We start from the raw sequence: 6,371 nt of genomic DNA on the forward strand, positions 1-6,371 counted from the left end.
CAAACCTAATGCCCCAGCCTGGCTTAAATTCAGAGTGTGGCGTCCACTATTTTAAGTGACCTTCAGTGTCACCGCTGCTGTTCTTTGCCCCATGAGAGGAAGAGCATAGCTGTATAGGGACACACCTATTGGGACACCCATTTATCTAAGTCTATAATGTTTTAAGTCTGTGTCTCAATGACCAACAAGTTGTGTCTCTTTCCAGGAGAATGCACCTCAGATTTTTTTCTCTCATTTAGTTATGTTGTTGTTTGCTGGTTTATTGAATTTGATGATATGCTACCAACCTCACTAAGGGAAGAAATTCTCTTAGGATAAGACAAAAAATGTCATTGTCATGGTTCTTAGCTTCTTTTAGAAGCAGTTATTAAAGCCTATTGCTTGAGCTTCCAGAAAGAGCCTTATGAACTTTCGGTTCACGGGCAACCTATTCTAATTTTTGCCCATCCACTTCTGTGAATGCTCTGTACTGGCCACAATTAAGTTATTGAAGACAAGTGAGGATAACTAAAATTCAAGGAGGAAATTTGGGGTTATGTTCAAAAAGAAATCAGAAAGGGAAACTCTGAGATGTTCATGGTCATTAGGTGGTGCTGATTTTGTATTTCCAGAGATATTAGCAGAGAATGGTCAGGAGAGTCACCTCAGGAGTCAGAGGACCTGAGCTCTGACCCAGTCGTTGACCACACTGAGTTGGTCCTTTGGTCCATGGCTTGTTCTCTGGGGTGCATGGGCCTGGGAGCATGAACTGATTCATTTGTACTTAGATAAGTCCTTCTGGGGATTCTGAGTCATGGCAAAGGAAGAGACCCTTGTACTGAAAATGGGTTTGAGACATTTATTCTCACTTTCTTTTTGTTGAAGGAGTGAAAAATTTTCAAAGGAAATCTGTGTCTTAATTTTGCTTCAGTCTCAGTACTTGGTGCAAAGCATGAAAAAGTGTTGATGCTCAGTACCAGGAAAGGAGGGTAGAGGATCTGAGGAGAAGAGCGGTTAAGGGAGTTCCCAAACACTGTTAAATATTTATATTGCTCACAATATAAATGCAATTTTGTTTTTAAGCACTGGTTCTCAAAGTTCAGAGATTGAAAGTTCACCTAGTGTGTTTCAAACATAGAGCACTGTCAACATTCCCAGCCCTGTAGAACATAAGCCCAAAGTGGCACCAAGATTCTGTATGTGCACACTCAGGTGATGCAGGCTGCAACTTTTGTACAAACCACCAAAATCATTTTTTCCATCCTATCTTTTCTGTTTGATTCATCAGCATAATGGAAGGCAGAAAGCAAACAGCTATTCCAAAATTCCTTCTCCTGGGACTGACAGATGACCCAGCACTGCAGCCCCTCATCTTCAGCTTCTTCCTGTCCCTCTACCTGGTCACCATCCTGGGCAACCTGCTCATCATCCTGGTCATCAGCTCTGACCCCCACCTCCACACACCCATGTACTTCTTCCTCGCCAACCTGTCCTTCACCGACATCTGCATAAGCACAACCACCATCCCCAAGATCCTGACCAACATCCAAGCACAGGATCAGAGCATCAGTTATGCAGGCTGCCTCTCCCAGATGTGCTTTGTCTTGATTTTTGGTGGTTTAGAAAATTGTCTGCTTGCAGTGATGGCCTATGACCGCTATGTGGCCATTTGCCACCCCCTGAGGTACACTGTCATCATGAACCCCCACCTCTGTGTCCTGCTGGTTCTGCTCTGCCTGCTGGTCACCACTGTGAATGCCCTCCTGCACAGTCTGATGGTGCTGCGGCTGTCCTTCTGCACAGACCTGGAGATCGCCCACTTCTTCTGTAAACTGACTCAAGTCATCACACTGGCCTGTTCTGACACTGTAATTAATAACTTGCTGGTATTTTGGGGAACAAGCCTATTTGCTGGCATCCCTCTCTCTGGGATTATTTTCTCTTATTCTCAAATTGTCTCCTCTATTTTGAAAATCCGATCAGTGGGTGGAAGGTATAAAGCCTTTTCCACCTGAGGGTCTCATCTCTCAGTGGTGTCCTTATTCTATGGGACAGGTTTTGGTGTGTATATGAGTTCTGCAGTAAGTGACTCTTCCATTAAGAATGTAGTGGCTTTGATGATGTACATGGTGGTCCCTCAAATGCTGAACCCCTTCATCTCCAGTTTGAGGAACAGAGAAATGAAGGGAGCCCTCGGATGCCTGTTCACTGGGAAGAAGAAGTTTCACTCACCTTCTTCTCTGTGACTTTATAACCTGCTGTGTGCTTCTTCTCTACTAGTAAATCAGATGACAGAACTACTGGTATATATACACAATGGAATATTGTTCAGTCATAAAGAATAATAATATTATGGCATTTGCAGAGAAAGGGATGGAATTGGGAATATCATGCTAATTGAAAGAAGCCAAGTCCAAAACCAAAGGTGGAATGTTTTCCCTAATAAGTGGATGTTGATATATAATTGGGGAGGAGGGTGGTGAGTGAGAGAAGATGGAGGAAGTTTAGAGGGAAATGTGAGGGAGGGGGGCATGAAAGGATGGTGGAATGAGACAGACATCATCACCCTGTGTACATGTATGATTACACGAAGGGTATGAATCTACATTGTGCACAATCACAGAAATGAAATGGTGTACCCCGTTTTTGTACAATGGATCAATACACAGTCTGTAAAATGTTAAAAAAAAAAAAAAAAAGAAAACTGCTCATGAGCCACAAAGCCTGACTCTCAAACCCCACATCTTCCACAATGGCTATAATGAATGGAAAGCTACCTACTTCTCAAACTGGGCTTCAGATCTGACTTGGCATTTGGCCAGCTCTGTGACCTTGGATAGTGATTTTAATCTCTATGCTCCATTCCTTTGCTCTGCTCCTACAATTAATCTAATCAAACACTGGCTCTATGCCTACGAGCTCTTGCTACCCTTTCACCGCTCTCTATGCTGTAACACAGAAGGACATTAAATAGAATGGCTGGCTTCTCCACTTCCAGGCCCTTGGGATGAAAAACAGTTGCCATAGATGTTGATCAGCCTCACCTCACATTTCTGCATGTCCGCACCCATGCCATTTTTAAAGCTATACTCTTCACTTGCTCTGGATGGATCATCCACAGCGTGAATGACAAAAAGGACATTTGAAAAAGAGGAGGCCTGTTTTAAGCCTTACCATTTACCCATCCTCACTCACCAGCAGAAGCCTGGTCTCTCAGGAATGCCTCTTCTAACAGGTCTCTACCCCGAAAGCCTAATGGTGGGGTCGGTACCACAATTATTACCCTCTTTGCCACGTCCCTCACTGCTGTCTACAGCTTGTGCCTGGATTTTCTTTGCTCTACTACAACAGCCACAATGTGCAACACTGACCTATATTAGCAAAAATGACCCTTTATTAATTAATTCGAGTAAACACCTTACAATTGGCAGTATTTTGCAGGATTTCTTCATTCTGTCAACATCCCTCCTATAAATATCCCATTCATAACCATACCACTGTCTGTAAAGATAACAGCCCCCTTGACTGACATTGTAGACATTATCATCACAGTAGATCTTAACTATTAACTTTAAATCTCAAAACCTAATATTATTCAAATTTTGCTAAATTTGCCACCATATTAGAGTATTTCCCGATTATTATAACCTCACAATCGCCCCATCTAAATTGAATTATAAGCCAAAAATCAGTATCAACTCTATTAGATCCAATCAAATTAGAAAACACCCCCCGTCTATTGCCCACAGTTAAGTTACAGTTTCAACACTCACCTCTAAATGCTTAATCTCAGTGACATCTCCCAGTTCACCATATACATCCATAAAAGAACATTAATAATTCCATTAAAAGTCTTAGCAATAAAGCACTTAAAATCATAAGCATAGACTCTACAGTCTTAGGATATTCTGTAGCCATAGCTACATTAGGATATTCTATAGCCATAGCTACTCAAACATTATTGCAGTCCCCCTAAATAAATTAAAAAAATAAAAAGAATTTAACCCTAAGAAAAATCTACTAAGATATTTTTGGATGCCACATCTAATTTCTCCAATAAAAATTAAACCTAATCCACCATAAACGTGACACTTTTGAAGAAAATCCTACAAGCCCTAGAACAATAACTATACTTAACGAAAATGTAGCATTTACATTATTTGTACATGCAATTGAACCGTGACTAGTGACATGAAAATCATCTTTGTTATTCAACTACACAAACTAGAATGACCAACATCTGCAAAATCCACACTTTAATGGGAGTAATTTAGAGCTCGCTCATTGACCTTCCATTCCTCTCCCATACCTCAGTAGGGGAGACTTTATATCCCCCTAATCATCCAAGTCTTTACCAGAGCTTTCCTACCTATACACTATACATCAGACTCAATAACAGCATTTTCTTCTGTTACACACCCTTGTTGGGAGGGTAACCACAGATGACTCATGTGTTTCTTGTGTGTGAAGGGTGCTTCTGTCTTCTTTATCTGCTTATTCCTCCACGTAGGCACAGGACTTTACTGTGGATCCTATACCTTTACTGAAACATGAAATATTATTCTACCCCTCTTTGCAGTCATAGCAGCAACATTCATAGGCTGTATCTTGGCACAAGGAAGAATATCCCTCTGAGGGCTATAGGAATCAGATATCTCTCAGCCATCCCCTATGTCAGGGGATGAATTTGAGGTGAATTTTCAGTTGACAAAATGACTCTGACACAATTTTTTGGTTTGTTCGTTTGTTTAATTATTTATTTATTTATTTTATTTTTTTACAGACTGCATTTTGATTCATTATACACAAATGGGGTACATCGTTTCATTTCTATGGTTCTGCATGATGTAGATCATACCATTCGTGTATGAATGTACATATGGTAATGATGTCTTTCTCATTCTATAATTTTTCATAAGCTCCCTCCCTTCATTTCCTTTCACCTAATTTAAAGTCCCTCCATTCTCTTCTCACTCCACAACCCACACCCCCATTACATATCATCATCCACTTATCAGGGAAAACATTCGGCCTTTGGTTTTTGGGATTGTCTTGTTTCGCTTAGCATGATATTCTCTAACTGCATCCATTTACCAGCAAATGCCATAATATTCTTCTTTAAGCTGTATAATATTCCATTGTGTATATTTACCACAGTTTCTTTATCCACTCTTGTTGAAGGGCATCTAGTTGGTTTTACAATCTAGCTATTGTCTGACATGATTTTTTGCATTTTACTTTAACTTCCCAATCATCCTAACAGCCCTTGTCATAATTCACCTGCTATTTCTACACAGTGCAGGGATTTACACTCCATTAGGACTACCCAGACTCAGGGTAAATTCCCTTTCACCCTTACTACACAATCCAAGATAGTTGAGGATTATTATTCCTTTTTAGACTCTTAATCACTTTAGAACTATTCCACCATGAGTTCCCAGGAGTCCTGAGACAACTACATCCATGCCACATCCCCTGTGGAATTATAGGCCACATGGTACAGTTTCCTCAACCAAGTTGCAGACGTAAGGAGCTTAGCAAATTCAAGCTCATTTCCTCAGCCATGAATCATGGTCACCTCACAGAGCAAGAAGAGGGCATTGCCATCCCAGTTCCCTGTCAAGCCTCTTGTATTGAGCAGATATTTTAGTTCCCTCAAATCCAACAACTGAGGCTGACTTTGCCTCACACTCCTTCTGCCTCAGTCTGTGCTGGTGTGCATTTCCCAGGGTTCACTTTTGCCCTGTCAATCTACCTAGTCCTGCAGATCTACAGGCTGCTGGACACTAAATTTAGGAGGTTATGTCATTATCATCCTAGGATTCAGTTTAGGACATTAATACATTACTCCTTTTCTTTTCTTTTCTTTCTTTAATCACCTTGCATAGTCTATCTTTTCTCTCATTCTTATGTTTTGACATAAAATAATTACAATCCATCAGCCCATAATTTTGATTTAATCTTTAGGAAGTAATGGTGGAGTGTGTCTCATCAAAGTAGCAGATGCGGGACTGGGGGCATCTCAGGGGCATGGCATGCGCAGAGATGCAGCTGCACCTCAGTAGCCTCCTGATTTTAGGTCTTTAGGACCTGTGCCAAGGAGTGGGACAGCTGGGACTTATGGTGGTTCCACTTCTCGGGTTATGAGGAACTTCCATACTGTGTGCAAGTAGGATTGCACTGATTTGCTCCCACCAACAATATGTGAGTATATTTTTCCCTCAAGTCCTCACCCACACTTAAATATTATTTGTGTTTTTTGGAATTGCCCTTCTGCCTGGAATGCGATGAAATCTCCAAGTAGGTTTCATCTGCATTTCTCTAACTGATAACACTATTGAACCTTTTTTCATATACTTCTTGGTTCTATGAATTTCTTCCTTTGTTTAGTT

The 6,371-nt window shown here is 40.9% G+C and overlaps 1 pseudogene; it reads left to right on the forward strand.

Moving 5' to 3' along the window:
* The first annotated feature begins 1,271 nt into the window (after nucleotides 1-1,271).
* On the forward strand, nucleotides 1,272-2,225 carry LOC124975760 (olfactory receptor 7G2-like; annotated as a pseudogene).
* The last annotated feature ends 4,146 nt before the right edge of the window (nucleotides 2,226-6,371 follow it).

The sequence above is a fragment of the Sciurus carolinensis genome, unplaced genomic scaffold (genome assembly GCF_902686445.1).
Source record: "Sciurus carolinensis unplaced genomic scaffold, mSciCar1.2, whole genome shotgun sequence".
Taxonomy (NCBI): domain Eukaryota; kingdom Metazoa; phylum Chordata; class Mammalia; order Rodentia; family Sciuridae; genus Sciurus; species Sciurus carolinensis.